General features: G+C 47.7%; 1 protein-coding gene across 2 annotated transcripts in view; it reads right to left on the bottom strand.

Annotated features, from left to right (window-relative positions):
* Nucleotides 1-16573, bottom strand: part of CKMT2 (creatine kinase, mitochondrial 2) — a 33874-nt gene extending 17301 nt beyond the window's left edge. The window contains exon 1 of one of the 2 annotated variants that reach the window (XM_019796397.2): nucleotides 16336-16573. The gene's annotated coding sequence lies outside the window, so the exon portion shown is untranslated. The remainder of the gene's footprint in view (nucleotides 1-16335) is intronic. The other variant, XM_011220983.3, reaches the window with a different exon arrangement.
* Nucleotides 16574-16808: the final 235 nt, after the last annotated feature.

The following is a 16808-nucleotide window of genomic DNA, read 5'->3' as shown; positions in this document are numbered from 1 at the left end:
TAGGGATGTACTGTATGGTGACTAACATAATAAAATTTATAAAAAATAATAAAATGGGTGTGATAATGACAGAAAAAAAAAAGCAGGGAGCTATTTAATGGGGGTTGTTGAGTGAGGAACAAAAGAACAGTTCATTCTAAGTACTCTCTCATGTTCATCTCTGCGATGCCCAAATACAGGAAGTGTGGGATTTTTTTCCCCTAATATTTAGAAGGTTCCAAGTACTATTTCAAGATCCTCCAAGCTTAGCACCAGCAAAGAGCCCACCGATGCATATGGCTGCCTGAAAACCTGGGCCACCCAGTGGAAGATAGACTTTTAATAAGGTGAGTATAGCATAGCTTTACACACAATTCTAAGAGCAGCCCTTTGAGGTCCACTCTCTTCCTTGATTGTATTTTGGGAACTGGGATCAGTCTATGAACTTTATGCTTCCAGAATCTCTACCTAGAAGTCTCTATGTAACATCTGTTTGAGCAATACTAGGGAGAAACTTGAATATCTCAACCAAAAGCACCAGATTCCTTGAAAAAATTTAGGATGTTATTTTTCTGCACTAGCCCAGGACATCAGATTATCAGAGAGCCTTTCTTCTGTGCTAATTCCCTAAGTCTTAAAGACAACAGAAATTAGTAGTCCTCAGACAAAATAAATGGGCCATTTCTTAAAGTTGTCCTAGGGACTTGGACTGGCCCAACGTGAATCTCATCACACGACTGGGGGCTGTTGTTGGTCTCCTTCTGAGAGTAAGCGAGGGCTCCTCAGAGAACTGCACCGGTACTTGCTGGCCCTTGCGGGTGGCAGGCAGCACTCGTGTACATCTTTCGGCTCTGTTTTAGCTGCGTCAACACCCTCCAGTCTCCTTCCTGAGCAGAAAGGTAATGCTGTCATCTGAGGTTTATCGTAGAACTCATCAAAGTAAAAGGAAGCTTTTTCTAAATTCTTTCCAGAAAATATAAGGGCCAAAAAGTAAGCCAGGACAGTTCAGACTAAGAAATCCATTTGTTCCTGAGCTTGACTCGGATGTCTTGATTTTTATTTTTCTTTCCTTAATTTGCTTGGGCACTGTTACGCATTCACATCAGAGTCCGAGAAGACCGATCTTAAGCAGAGTCAGTAGGAAGTGGAGGGAATGGTGTCATGTGCACCTCACTGACAACTGGTGGTCTTCAGAGATCTTCTTTCTGTGACAGTGTTGTGTAGCTGGGTGTCAGACTCCAAATATTCATGTTTGAAATGTCATAGCTATATTTGGTTTCTGGAAATAATATTAATTTACATGCAAGAGTTCCAACGTTGTACTCTTGTCTGAGCCACGACATAGGATTCCTGTCAGTAACCCTGCAGAGGCTTGGGCTGCAGCAAGCTAAGCAGTCCTGGAGCTGAAAATCGTCAGTGCTTCTGCTTGCATTCCTCCTAGAGAGTTGACACAGACTCAAAGCTTTGGTGACTTCCTTGACTCTATGTGGCTCTCTTTTCAGGACACACAGAAACATTGAATTTCACTGCTGAGATCCCAGTTGATAAACTTGAGAGTGAGACTGAGCTAAAGGTCTCATCAAACAGCCTAGGGACCTGAGGAGCACCTGCTCCCCAAAGACCCAGAGCCAGGCTTGCGATAAAACCGTTTCTCCTCGTGACTAGATGAAATCTCTGTTGTGCCTTAAAAGTTCGTCTTTGAAAAGCTGCACAGGCAGAACACTGCTTTGTCTTACAGACTCTGTTACCCGGGAGGCCCCAAATATTACATAAGCACTGTGTGCAGGTGAAGCCCCTGCTTCCAAGAGGCCGGATTCGTTATTTGCATAGGTGGTAAGATGGTGGGTAACCGGTGGCATAAATAAGTCAATCTGGAAAAAGGTATCTAAGAGATAACCCATGTCCTCCAAAGAGGTCAGTATTTGGCTTTGCCTAGTTTCCGAACATGGTGGTTCTGTAAGTCAGTCTATCTTGTGAAACCACCAGGACAAAAGTTTGAAGCATAAAGAAATCTGAGGCCTGGGGCGCCTGGGTGGCACAGCGGTTAAGCGTCTGCCTTCGGCTCAGGGCGTGATCCCGGCGTTGTGGGATCGAGCCCCACATCAGGCTCCTTGCTGTGAGCCTGCTTCTTCCTCTCCCACTCCCCCTGCTTGTGTTCCCTCTCTCGCTGGCTGTCTCTATCTCTGTCGAATAAATAAATAAAATCTTTAAATAAAAAAAAAAAAGAAATCTGAGGCCTCCTTGCAAAGCTTTTTAATTTTTTTGATTCTCTCCGTGCCCCAAGCATTGGCATAACATATTGTCCTGTGAGGAGATGGTGGAGAGAGGAGATGAGGGGCCGGAGTAGCTGCGGTGCTTCTCCAGGGACAAAGGCCTCACCCTTAGGAGGGGAGAGGGCTCCACTTTAAGGCTTTGGCTTCTGCTGTTCTTTTTGCCTGACTGCTTGCTTGAAATTAGGCATCATTCCCAGTTTCTCTGAATAATACCCTGTTTGTTTCCTTCTTGAAACTCATTCCCATCTCTCACTGTTCTATCTGCTTTGTTTACTGACCGTCTCCCCCAAATAAATGATAAGCCCCCAAAGGAAAGGATTTGGTCTCTTTGCTCACTGTTGTATCACCATTGCCTAGCACTGGCCTTGGCACTTGGTAGGCTCTCAGTAGTGTTATTTATTTATTTATTTTTTTTTAAAGATTTTATTTATTTATTTGACAGAGATAGAGACAGCCAGCGAGAGAGGGAACACAAGCAGGGGGAGTGGGAGAGGAAGAAGCAGGCTCATAGCCGAGGAGCCTGATGTGGGGCTCGATCCCATACCACTGGGATCACGCCCTGAGCCGAAGGCAGATGCTTAACCGCTGTGCCACCCAGGCGCCCCTCAGTAGTGTTATTTAATAAATGCATTCTGCGCTTCTTGCTGGGGTAGGAAGCCACGCTGCGGCTTGCCAGGGTCCACACGAGAATGCTGGTGTCAGCTGAGCGGGCGCAGTGGGGGATGTGAGGCCGGAGAACCGGGCCAGTCAGAGGACTGCGAGGACGGGCCCAGGAGCACAGGCAACGGAGAAATTTGGAAGCCAACTTCCCTCAGCCTTAGGATACCCAGTGGCCAGTGTTCCCTGGGAGTGGGATCCGGACTGACTTTGGGGGAAAGAGGCAAATGTCAACTAAAAAAAAACTCCTTGGGAATTTTATGAAAGCTCACACAGCACATGTACACACACATTCAGGGCTGTCATGGGGCCCAGAACACCCTGGACACAGTGCACCAGCCTGACTTTCAGGTTGAGAGCTCTAGAGCTCCATACTGAGCTCTCTGATATATCTATTATTATGTGTATTAATGTATATATATACACACACACACACACACCATCTAACACATTCTAATACAGATATACAAAATATATACTATATAAAATGTGTTTTAAAATATTAAAACAGAGGGAGACAAACCATAACAGACTCTTAATCATAGGAAACAAACTGAAGGTTGCTGGAGGAGAGGTGTGGAGGTCTGGGGTGACTGGGTGATGGGCATGAAGGGGGGCACGTGATGTAATGAGCACTGGGTGTTATGTGACTGATGAATCACTAAATTCTACCCCTGAAACAAATAACACACTATACGTTAACTAAATTGAATTTAAATTAAAAATTTTTAAATAAATAGAATCAGTTTACTTCTTGTGCTTTTGTGCTATTGCAATACACCATACACATTTGATTTGGTATAGTTATTACGGTTTGGCTAAGTATTGCTTCCTACCGCTCCTCCAGTCTGGACTTTACTGTCCGTCTTCCCCGTGACTGAGGCAGAGCCTGGTGCCTCAGTCCGCACGAAACTTCTCTGTGTCCCCCTAGCCTGAGCTGACTGCTTGCGCTCTGCGCTTCCACAGCACTCCTGGGCTGCTCATCCGTGTCCACGTGTGCTGCACAGGTGTTGGACACCTGTTGGTGAACTCAGCTGTCCTGTAGCTCCTGTCCTGTTAAGGGACTGCCCACTATGTTTGCACTGTCTTCCCAGCCGATGGCAAAAATCTTCAAGTACGGGAAGCTACCTACCTGTCAGATCCTTGCACATAGCAGCTGATCAATAAACAGTTCCTCTCTGACTTATTTCTGAGCCGTGCTTTGCCTGTTCTCCAGAAGAAGGAAATCTTACCAGCCTCCTGCTTAAATCCTTTCGGACAATGCCCGTAGGTCTAAGGGAGTGGACCCTTTTCCTTGGGCTATTCCTCCGGGCACCTTTACCCCTCTAGCCTGGCTCCTTTGCTCCCAAGTACTTCTCACTTTGGATTTGCTATAAAGCCTCAGGCCTGGTATCTCAGCCAACTTAGACTCAAGTTCTGACGCAGGAAGCTAGCTTACAAAACTAAGGAAAAAAACAGACTTACATTAAACACATCCCTTTCAGCTTTTGGTTTTGAAGTCCTATCATCAAAGCAACCAAGCGAGGCTGGTAAGCTGGATCTCAGCATTCCCTGCTCGGGTTCCTGGTCTCTACAAGCTGCCCAGGAGCGGAGCAGCCACGTGCAGGCTCCTGGTCTCCGGACCATGACAGACCGGCCCGCGGGAGCCCACTCAGCCTGACCTCAGCTGTTTCCCTGTGAGGTGGGGAGAGGGTGTCCCACAGGGGACAGTCAAAGCCTCCCCGAGAAGCACGAAGCCTCCCGTGCGTGTCCCTCCTGCCATCAGGAATCCTCTGACTGAGAAGGCAGGAAGGGAAGGAAGAAGCAGATGAGGAACAAGTGTTGGCTATTGGGGAAATTTAACTAAAATCCGGCATCCCAAAATGCCTCTCCACAAAACAGAGGAAAGACTTTTTCTTACTAAGCATTAAGGCAGGCCGCCACGCACCTCACAGGCAGCCCATAAAGAAATCGCGAAACCAGAACACACCTTGCCCTTTTAGAGAACCATGCTGATAGACCCCGTTACCTCCATGATGTCGCGGTAACTCAAGTAAGACCTAACAGCACTATTTGTCACACAGACCTTACTCCAAGTTCGCCTGAAATTGGGGCGGCCATTTGTGTTAGCTAATTGCCTTTAGCCAAAGGAAAAATTCGCTTCCCCTGTCTCTGTGACAGCAGGTAGTTTTAGAGCTTGGAGCCTCGCACCTAAGTTGAACCACTAGGATCCCCCTGAGACCGGGAGGTAGGGGCCTATCTTCCTTGATGTATACATTTCAAAGAGATGGCTCCCAGGCCCTTGGAAAATCATTTCTAAGTTGTAAAACTGTCTGGAGGCTTACTTCCTCTTAGAGAGATTTATATACATCGCAAAGGGACAGAGAAAGAATTTACAAGTTCTCTAAAGGAAATGCTCTAAGAAAAGGAGAGTGGCTCTTTCCCTTTTTTGACTGGGGAGCAATAATTTTGTTTCCTCCCCTTCCCACACGTGGGGGAGTACTGTGTCAGGAGCTCAGCGGGGCTCCAGCAAGGGTGGACATCCCTCAGCACTGATCCCACACTTTGAAGAGACAAGACCCAATGACCATAGGATGAGGTCACAATTTTTCTTGGTTCTCAAGCTCACTGGCCTGCACATGAAGGTGTGTAATAAACACTGGGTGAGAGAGACAATGAACATAGAGACCCCAAGTCAGAAGGGACTTGAGCAGTCATTTAGCTCAGCCTGAATGCAAGCACCCCTTTCCCTTCAGCCCCCTAAACACCAGCAGAGCTGGGCATCTTACCACTTCCTAAAGCAACCCATTTCATTGTTGCATAACTGTAATTAAAATTTTTTCCACATTTTAATAAGGGGAAGGAATCAAAATTAGAGTTTTTTCAAAGCCAGGTACTTTCTTTTTTTTTTTTTTTTTTTTAAAGATTTTTTTAAATTTCTTTATTCGACAGAGATAGAGCCAGCGAGAGAGGGAACACAAGCAGGGGGAGTGGGAGAGGAAGAAGCAGGCTCATAGAGGAAGAGCCTGATGTGGGGCTCGATCCCATAACGCCGGGATCACGCCCTGAGCCGAAGGCAGACGCTTAACCGCTGTGCCACCCAGGCGCCCCAAGCCAGGTACTTTCTTAACAATAATCCCAAGGAGCAGCCATCTTGCCCCCGTCACAGATGAGGGAACTCAAAAACAGAGAGGTTAACTAAACGCCCAAGGTCACACAGAAAAAGGAAAAGCACATATTGAGTTTCCGTAGGCACTCATTTAAATGAAGATCCTGTTTTTACTTACAAGATTTAATAATAAACACTATTACAGCATGTTGGGATGGAGCCAACCTCCTTGTCTCCCAAGGAATACAGCAGCCAGCCAGTTCGAGTGGCCTTGGTCCCTCCTGGTTTCTCAGGGATACGAGATGGTTTCTCTCAATCAGGATTTGCATAGGGAGCTCTGGGCACCCCTGAGGGGAGGCAGAACAAGAGGGTGAACCCTCAGGGCTTCCTCCACCCTCCAGGAACACCACCGACCGCGTACTTGCAGAAGTAGTCAGATGGTGAGGGTCAAAGTCACTGTGAATGACACCAACATGCTTCAGGTGGAGACAAGTCACAGCGGGCAGTGACGAAGGGAGAGGGAAGACAGGACAATGAGGTGTGAAGACAGGTATCTTTATTTATTTGTTTGATAAATATTTGATAAATATTGAAGTGCTTATTACGGGGCAGCTTTTACAGCGCTCACAGTCTGAAGGGAGAACTCCTGTGTAGCACTCATTATGTGCTGGGCTTTGTGGTTATTACCCCCATTTAATCCTCCCAAAAGACCCATGAGGTGGACGCTCTGATTATCCCCATTTCACAGACAGGCAAATGGAGGTCAAGAAAGGTAACATGACTTGACCAAACCACAAAGTTCCTGAGTGGCAATGCTGGAATTCAAGGCTAGTCTCCCTGTCTGGAGTCATAACCAGCACCCCTCCTGCGCCACCGCAAGTCACGGGAGAGGTGTTCTGCCAGGGGAGCCAGAGCCCCGTGGGAGTTCCTGGGAGGATATGGTCTGGTTTGAGACCATACCGTTCAGCTACACTGTGCTTGTCTGGTTTTAATCAGACCAACGTATTGCTTGCCCCCACCTGCCCTGGGACTAGTACCAGGTCACAACCCACAGAGGATTCGAGCGGAAACAATGACTAAGCACCATGTGCATGAACAGGTGCCTATGGATGTCTGCACGCATCGCCTCTTTCCGGCCAGCTGCTCTCCAGGCATCTTCCAGGTGGGAGAAGAGCCATTGCGCTCAGCCTACGCCAGATTTAATCTACCTGTGAATGCTGCAGAAAGGAAGAGAGGAATGGAGGCGAATTATACCCCTGTTCCATGCCTAGGTCCACAATCTTCAGGATGAGGACATGCATCCTGGGCCACAGTCACTAATCTAAATTTGGCTTTGGAGGGACTCTATGGAAAACAATTGTCCTGAAATTTAGAGAGTTGAATTAAACTGGGACTGAATCTGCCTAGGATTTGTGGTGGCTGCCTATCCCCAAAGGCCCAAGGAAAACCATGATCTGGGCACAGCCCTGACTAAATCTAGATTCCAGAGCCCTTGCAGCTTCCAGGGACAGAGCTGAATGAGGCCAAGGACAACCACTCACTGCACGGCCCATGCAAAATGTGAACGCAGCCTCCACAGGGGAGAAGACCACACTGCAGCCTGAGAGCTAGCCTTGAATCTCATTTACTCATCCATCCATTTGTCCATCTGTCTGGCTTTCTATCCATCCACTCAACAACATTAGAGAATCAATCCCTGTGCCAGATTCTGGGGCTGCCCTCCAGAAGCTTATGGTCTGGAATGAGAGAGAGATCCTTACAAAAACAGATCATTATAATCAAAAGTGACATGAGCAAAGAGAATTACCAGGGGAGAAGACCCAAGTCTACCTGATATATCAAGGGGATTTTTTTGGAGAAGGTGAAAAACGGAGGGTAAGCATTTAGAATGCTTATGGCACTTTGATAGAGAAATTTTTTTTTAAAGATTTTTTTTATTTATTATTTATTTGACAGAGATAGAGACAGCCAGCGAGAGAGGGAACACAAGCAGGGGGAGTGGGAGAGGAAGAAGCAGGCTCATAGCGGAGGAGCCTGATGTGGGGCTCGATCCCATAACGCCAGGATCACGCCCTGAGCCGAAGGCAGACGCTTAACCGCTATGCCACCCAGGCGCCCCTGATAGAGAAATTTTAATTAAGAAAATTTAAGCTGATATTTTCTATGCCTGTATTTTCTTTTTCTAGTAATTGTACCTTATTATGTTTTACAAATGTATTGGTCTGCTATGGATTAGAAATTAATGACAGCCTTTGCTACAGACAGTTTGAGAAGTGCTGCTCGGTTTCCTTACCTATACAATGGGGCTAATCATAGGACCTACACATAGAGGTTTTGTGAGGATTAAAGGAGCCCTCAGCACAAACACTGACATACAGGAAACAGACAGTAAGTGTCAGAAGTTCTTGTGGGTAATGTTACTAAATTGGTAAATTGGTGAGAAAGGGGTCTAAAGGCAGGGAAATCAGGTCCTAGTGTCCTGGAATAAACTAGGCAGGAGATGTTCTGGATTCAGCCATGGTGGTGGGAAGGCTTCATGGAGACAGATGGAAGAAGTTCCAAGATACTTAGGGGGTGGGCTCAGGGGGCTTTTGTGACCAGTCAGATGTGGGCATGAGAGTCATGAAGGAGTCCTGGAAGACTCCCAGGTTTCTGACTTGAGGGTTTCACTTGAATGGGAACCCTGGTTGGGGAGAAGCTTTGGGGTGTAGGCAAGGACAGGATGATCAGGTTCAACCCGGGTACCTGGGGGACATTCCAGAGGGGGTGGCTTTTCTCTCTCTCAATCTCTCTTTCCCTCTTTCTTTCTTTCATAAGTTCCACCCCAAACATTGGGCTTGAACTCAAAATCCCAAGATCAAAAGTCACATGCTCTACTGACTGAGCCAACCAGGTGTCCCTGGATGTTCTGTCTTTTAATGTGATTGAGGCCTCGTGAGAAAAGTCTAGAGTGGAAAGGATGGGAATTGTCCGACCATCCACCTGTTCTGAAATCCTCTCATTGGACTTTCTGGGGGCTCGCCCAGGCCCTCCTTGGGTACCAGCAGTGACAGGGAACTAGCAGCCATGGACAGACAGGTGTAGCGGCATGATCAGAGGTTCTGAAGCCAGAAAGTCTGGATTTGAATCCAGCTCCGCCACTCACAATTCTCTATTGTCTTGAGAAAGTTACTTTGCTTTCCACATCTTTGTTTTCTCAAATATAAAATGAAGATAATCAGGATGAGAAAGGAGTACAGAGACAATCCAGGGGGCATCCGCGCACAGTACCTGGCCCTTACTACAGGCGGAATGTGTGTCCACTTTCGTTAGTATCACTTTGCACTACTTTTCAGAGGTTCCTCTACCTGCTGCCACTGCGTTTGAGGACATTCTCCCTTCACCTCGGCAAACAGCCCAGATTTGCCCAGGGGAAGTGTCTGAGGGCTTCCTCACTCCTCATGATTGACAGAGTTACCAACTGAGCGCACTCCCAACACCCACCAGTGACGTGGGAAGGCCCAAGGGGGTAAGTATAGAGCCTGCCTAGAGCCACACAAGGTTCTTCCCAGCGATGTTTTTGTCTGACACCCTCTGCCCTGCCCCTCAGCTGGCCACTTCTTGGGTCAGGCTGTCTTCTAGGGCCTTCCTGGGTTTGCTCCGCCGAGACGGACCCTTGTCCCTAGGCTCCCCCATCTCATGATCATGCCTGGTCCCCTGGGGATGCGCATCCCTGGAGGGCCAGGACTGTTTCTGCCCTCTGGACTGCAACCCTTCTGTGCCTATGGCTTCCTCCCAGGGACCCTCCTTTCCTTCAGCCCTCAGATCTTCTCCTTCCAGGACCTATCCGCAGGGACTTCTCAGGCCTGCTGCTTGCCCAGGGCACCCCTGAGCTGGAGAGCAAGAGCTTTTCTGCAAGACAGTTACACTTAGCTTCTCCAAGTCAGAAATTCTGCTGCGGAGACCATGCTACACAGAGGGTGCACAGACACGAGGAGAGATGCTTGCCATCACTAGCCACCAGGGCAATGCTAATCAAAAGCACACCTATCAGAGTGGCTAGAACCAGAAAGACCAGAAATAACAGGTATTGGCAAATGTGGAGAAAAAGGAACCCTTTGCACCCTTGTTGGTGGGAAAGCAAATTGGTGCAGCCACTATGGAAGACAGTGTGGGGGTTCCTCAAAACTGAAAATAGAAATACCACAGGATCCAGTAATTCCACTACTGGGTATTGACCCAAAGAAAACAAACACTAATTCAAAAAGATATATGTACTTCTATGTTTATTGCAATATTATTTACAACAGCAAGAATATGGAAGCATCCCAACAGCCCATCAATAGATGAACGGATAAAGGACAGTGGTGCGTGCGCGCACACACACACGCACACACAGAGGAATATGACTCAGCCATAAAAAAGAAGGTGATCTTGCCATTTGCAACAACATGGATGGACCTAGAGGGTATGATGTTAAGTGAAATAAGTCAAACAGAGAAAGAAAAATACCACATGATTTTACTTATATTTTGGAATTTAAGAAATAAAACTGAACAAAGAAAAAAAGAGAAAACAAAAACAAACAGACTCAAATACAGAGAACAAGCTGGTAGTTGCCAGAGGGGAGATTGGTGGGGGATGAAGAGGTACATAGTGTCAGTTATGAAATAAGTTACAGAGATGAAAAGTACAGCATAGGGAATATAGTAAGACTGAAACATTGTTTGCCGACAGATGACGCCTACACTTATGTAGTGAGCACTGAGTTATGTACAGAATTGTTGAATCATTATGTTGTATGCCTGAAACTAATGCAACATTGTATGTTGGTTATACTTCGGGTAAAAAATAAAATTAAGAAAAGTATTTGTGAGGATGTGGAAGAAAAGGGAACCTTTGCACACTGTTGGTAGGAATGTAAAACAGTGTGTTGATAACTCAAAAATTAAAAAACGGAACTACCATATGATCCAGCATCACTGCTTCTGGCTCTACGTTCAAAGGAAATGCAATCAGTATCTCAAGGAGAAATCTGCATTTTCATGTTCGTTACAGCATTTATCATAATCGCCATACTATGAAACAACTCAGCGTCTGCCCCTGGATGAACAGATAAAGAAGATGTCTATTTGGGGCGCCTGGGTGGCACAGCGGTTAAGCGTCTGCCTTCGGCTCAGGGCGTGATCCCGGCGTTATGGGATCAAGCCCCATATCAGGCTCCTCTGCTATGAGCCTGCTTCTTCCTCTCCCACTCCCCCTGCTTGTGTTCCCTCTCTCGCTGGCTGTCTCTATCTCTGTCGAATAAATAATAAAATCTTTAAAAAAAAAAAAGATGTCTATTTATACAATGGAACAGTATTTAGCCATGAGAAATAAGGACATCCTGCAGCTTGCTGCAACGTGGGTGAGCCTTGAGGACGTGATGTAGGTGAAATAAGTCAGACAAAGAAGAATACTGTATGACATCACTTACATGGAATCTAAAAAACGGAACTCTTAGTAGAGTGGTGGTTACTAGGGGATGGGGAGTGGAGGAAATGGAAAGATGCTGGTTCAAGGTTATTTCCACTTAAAAAGATTTCTGAGTATCTAACGTATACTATAATGATAACCAATAATACTGTATTAGATCCTTGAAAGTAGCTGAGAGAGTAGATCTTAAATGTTCTCACCACAAAACAGAAATAGTAATTATATGAAATATAATATATGAAATATATTAATATTGATGTAATTATATGATGCCATAGAGGTGTTAGCTAATGCTATGATGGCAATCATTTTACAATATATACTTGCATCCAATGTACCCTTTCAACTTATACGATGTTATGTGCCAATTACACCTCAATGAAGCTGGAGGGGAGCAATAAATAAAGGCCCATGCAAAGGGAAGGATAGTCCTTCTTTTGGCCTTAAAAGGCTCCTGACAAGTAGGGCTGAGGAGGGTTATGGAGAAGGAGGTAAGACAGGGTGCAGCGTAGCCCTCCCCTTATCAGATGTGATCCAATTACCTGGACTGTTCAGTGAGACACTCCAACAATTTTGGAAAGTGAACCAAGAAACCTCTATTAACAGGTGCATAGCCACTGGCCCAGCATCACACTTTGAAAACCCATTCTGCAGAAATAAAGCTGCCAGTACAGAAGAAGAGAGTCACAGGTTGATTCTGGAGCACTGTTTGCAGTGGCAAACAGACAAATAAAGCCTGGAAGTCACCTGCCCATCAGAGAGAGAAGGGTTGTATTAAGTGTGGCACATTTAGATGGTGGAATATTCCGCAGCTAGTAAAGAATTAGTTAAAATTGTCTTCACTTAACTGGATGAACATCTATGCCATATTTTTTCTAGGTTAAAAGGAAAAACGACTTGCATAGTAATGAGTGGTTCCAGTTTTATAACAGCGTAAGTATATATGCATTTGCATATATTTATGTGAACATAAAGTATTGAAGGTTATTCATACTAGTTATTCAAACTGCTAAAAGGCTTACTTCAGAACAAGAGACTTGGAGGAGGCATGTTATTAATTTTTTCGTAATAGAACTCTGTATTGTGTCACTTGTAAAAATAAGCATGTATAATTTTATGATTAAAAAAGTAATAAGCTAAAAAGTAAATCAACTGTGAAGTGTGTTAGAAGTCCAGATTTCTAGACTGTATCTTTTGAATGAGTTTCTTTAAGAATGGGGCCATCACATGTGTATTTGAAAAAAGCTTCCCAGGTGATTTCAGAGTCTCTATTGGGTCTGGGAATCTGAGCCTTAGGAACTCCATCTATATAATGGGCTCAACGAGACCTCTCCCCAGGTGTTATGAGAATTAAGTGACAGGCTGCAGTGGGCACCGACTATATGCAAGTCCCTTCTCCCGAATGACCCCAAGGCTATGGGAGAGTTACTACTCTCTCCCAAAAGCCACTTCTGATCATCCCAACCAGCAATGGTCTGCCCCTTCTCTGAATGTTTGTTGATTTTAGCTTATGCTTTTCACATTTAAAGTATTTCATGTAATTTTTTTTTTTTAATCTGAGAAGACTACATTCTAGAAGGAACCCACTGCATACCTTCAGATCCACTGATCATGCTCTGAAAACCAACATCTGAGTTGACTAAATGGATTTAACTACTTGGGCTCCTAAGTTTTTCTCCAAACCCCTATTATCAGGGGATCTTATCCTCTGACCCTTCGCTCTGCCTTTCCACTTGGAATGTCCTTTCCATTCCTGCATGCCCAGTCAAACCTTTTTTTTTTTTAAACTAACATTTATTGAGCTCCTACCATGAGCCGTGTACCATGCAAGAAGCCTTACAAACAACGTCTTCAATCTTGGCAACAATCCTGCCAAGTAAGCATTATTTTGTAGGTGGGGGGAAACAGGCTCAAGAGAGGTTAGGTGACCTGCTCCACGTCTTGGGACATGTTGAAAGAGCTGGGATTTGAACCCAGGTGTGTCTTTGGCCCTGGATTTGGGCTCCTCGCAGACCACGGCACCTCACAGTCAGCCTGCCCTGATCAGTAATCGGAGGAAAAGCACCTTAAGGTTTAAGACAGAACCCTCCACCCAGACTCCCCAGACCACAGAAATGCATTTATCACAACAGCTCCCAGACACAGGAATGTCCCCTCAAAGCATGTGACTCCCCAGACTCTCGCAATATTATAAGCCATTCTCCTTCCTTGTCCTCAGGCTCCTGAGGTAGCCCAGATGTCAGGGCTCCTCTGTCTGCCCCACTCAGACACCAGGTGTCCGATGTGCCTGCCGACCATGCAGGGGACGCTGAGCCAGCTTGCCTTTTTCTAAGCAGGTGGGGCCCGGGCTTCTCTCCTCTCTCCTTCCCTTCTGTCTCCTCCCTTATACAGAAGTAGGGGCTGCAGGAGTGAGGAGGGAGGTCATATCTAGCCCTCACCCCATAGAAGCTGTCTGCCTGTTTCCCTAACTTAGAACACCTCTATGACCACTGATTTGAAAAGCATCAGGGCTAAAATCTGGCAGAATCCCTGGGCTCCAAGCCAGGGAGGTTTCTATCTGGGGTGCAAGATCACAGCAAAAGGTGATAATATTGTGTTTGTTGCTATTTGTCCTCTCTGTTAAAAATAAGAACCACCATAGTAAGTCCTTTGGTCACTGTGCCCAGGAGCTGTTTATCTCTCTGTCCTAGGCAGGCATATTGGGAGTCTGGGTCCTGGTCTAAGAGTTTTGTCGAGTTCTGCCACATCCTGGAATGTGGAGGCCTTGGGCTCTGTCACTGCCTCAATTTGGAGATTCCTGGTCTTCCTGACTATCCTGCATAAAGACGCGGCTGCCTTTCTGCTGACTCAGAGTTATTTCTGATCCAGTGGCGTCCACGTGTTCGAACTCCTTGGGGCTGGAGGGCAGTGGAGGGCAAGGGGAGGACCACGTGTCAGCTTTCTTCCCGAGAGTCACCCTAAAACAGAGGACATCCTTGGGGTTGGACCAGCTCCACAGAACACTCTGAACAAATTCCCATGATGCCAGTCTACTAGGCCAGCAGAAAATGGCTGTCCCCTCCCAGCTTTCCCAGAGAGCAAAGGGTTCAAGTTACTTCATCACCACTAGATGCACCGTCACCCATGGGCACCGTTGGTCATCTCTGTTCTATTCAGTGAGTAGAAAGTCGTAAGCAGGAGATATTTATAGTCCTTCCCTGTAAACCAGAGGCCTCTCCTAGGGCTCCTGATAACGTACACATATGACCATTACCAGACTCGTCTCTCACAGGTAAATTGTTCTCAAGAAAATAGTAAGTTAGGAACCATCTAGTCCTGTGAAATGCTGTAAAGGAGAGGATGCCTTCTGCCCTGCCCAAGGAAAGGATTCTTTGTGAATTCAACGCAAGGGTGGGTGTGACCTCCAACAGTCACCTTCAGGACTGGCTCTCTGCAGGACTCCTGGCTCAGTGGGGCAGGAACTCCCAGCTGACACATAGATGACAAATGTCTCCTCTAAGCTGTGGTGGAAATGGAGTCCAGGGGTCTCTAAGTCAGGGGCAAAGTCTGTCTCAGAAGCAGTCCTCTTCCTGCCTCTGAATACCCAGGACTCCCCATTCTCCATCCCACCTCCCAACCCATGATTTTCTGGACCTTCCTCAGACACCCCTTTAGGAAAACTGACCTGGCCTGTGGCCCGTTCTCTAGGGATAGGATTTCATCATGAACTGGCAGAGTCTGATGAGGCAGGTGGCCCTCGTGCCCTTTGCTGACATCGAGCCTTAGCCCACCGAATGGCTAACTCTAAAGGCTGGGGGGGGGGGGGGGGGGGGAAAGANCCTCTCAGTGCAGAGACAGAAGTGGAGCGCCCACACAGCTAATTCCACCTAAACATCCTCTAAGAGCCTGCGCAGTCAGGACGCCCCCTTGCCAAGTTCTGGTGGTGGTAGTGTTTCTTCTCCTTGAGCGGATTTAGCAGACCAAGGACACGAGCTCAAAAACAGAGCAGAAGCAGCCCTTCCGGAAACAGCACAGCCGCTGACCGGGCATAACCTTGTCACAAGGGCACCAACTGCCCCCTCACGTGATTCCAGTTGACCCCGCGCAGGGTCGCAGAGCCAGGGCAGCGCTGGAGGGAGGGTCTGAAGGGCAGCACTAAGGAGAGCCAAGGGAGGGTGGCTTGTTCGGGCACATGTCATCTCCACACCCACCAGAGCACGGGAAGGCAGAGATGTCATCCACTCGAGGGACAAAAGCAGGGTTGACCGTAAACCCCCGGAGCCAACCAAGCGAACAAGCAAACACGAAACACATTTTGCCAGAGATGAAACACGCTTAGGCCAGTTGTGCGGCGTTTTTCCCTCCAGTGGGGGCAAAATAGCTACGGGGCTCGTTAGTGGATTAGTGATTTCAAAAATGACTCTCTAGCAATAGTATTAGCCAATTTAAACTGGGTCCAGCTGTTGGGTTAATGGGTAATTCGTTCCTTTTGAGGGCCTCAGAACGTTCATTTTCCACTTATTTATCCCGAGCCACTTACGCACACCTGTTTTGAGGCTGCTGAGGCTGAAAATCATTCCCCAGAAACAAATGCATTAGTTGAGGTTAAGGCCCCAAATACAGAGACATTTAGATTTTCCCTCAGGAAAAGGGCCTAATTCGCCGTCAAAAACAAGCAGACATGCAAGGGGCTGATGGCAGCGCCTCGGTGCCGAGCTGTGGCAGGGAATGGCCTGCGCCTGTGTGCAGGGAAGAGGGGGGAGTTCTGCAAGGCCCGCACTCTGGCGCCTTCTTTAGGGGGTCACCACGAATCCCTCACCCGGGAGCGGTGCCCGCCAGAGCTGTTAGCCCCGTACCACGAGTTCCCGACCCGCAGCCCTCGGCCCACGGCTCAAGGCCCCTCACCCTGGCTCCAGCAATGCTCCCGCTCTGGTTCAGGGGCTCACTGACCTTGGAGCCGGAGTCTCCCACGTCCCGCTGCCCGCAACAGCCGAGAAGTGTAACCGCAGCTGGCGGGCCTTGGCCTTGAAAAGGCTCGGGGCTGGGCGGGGCCGGGGCCCACCTCGGCCAATCCCGCTCTCCCGTCGGACGTCAGGGCGCGCGGCTCCCACTGCGTGCCCTTGAAGGCCGGCTTCGGACTCTTCCCCCCGGGTCCTGGCCTCTCTAGCACCTGCCCTTTCTCCGAAACGTTGCCCTCCCCCACGTCCGGTCCTGGAGGCCGCGGCTCCCGGGGCTCTGCCAGGTTCTGGGCCTGCAGCCTGGCTGACTGACCGCCCCGCCCCGCCGCACCCGGCTTTGGGGTGGAAGCGCCGGCAGGCGGGCTGCCGCACCTGTTAGGGGATTTGTTTCCACGTTCCTTCAGCAGCCCCATCTCGGAG

Source organism: Ailuropoda melanoleuca, chromosome 3 (genome assembly GCF_002007445.2).
Source record: "Ailuropoda melanoleuca isolate Jingjing chromosome 3, ASM200744v2, whole genome shotgun sequence".
In the NCBI taxonomy this organism is placed as follows: domain Eukaryota; kingdom Metazoa; phylum Chordata; class Mammalia; order Carnivora; family Ursidae; genus Ailuropoda; species Ailuropoda melanoleuca.
Note: the sequence above shows the minus strand (reverse complement) of the source record. Positions and strands in the feature narration are given on the sequence as shown.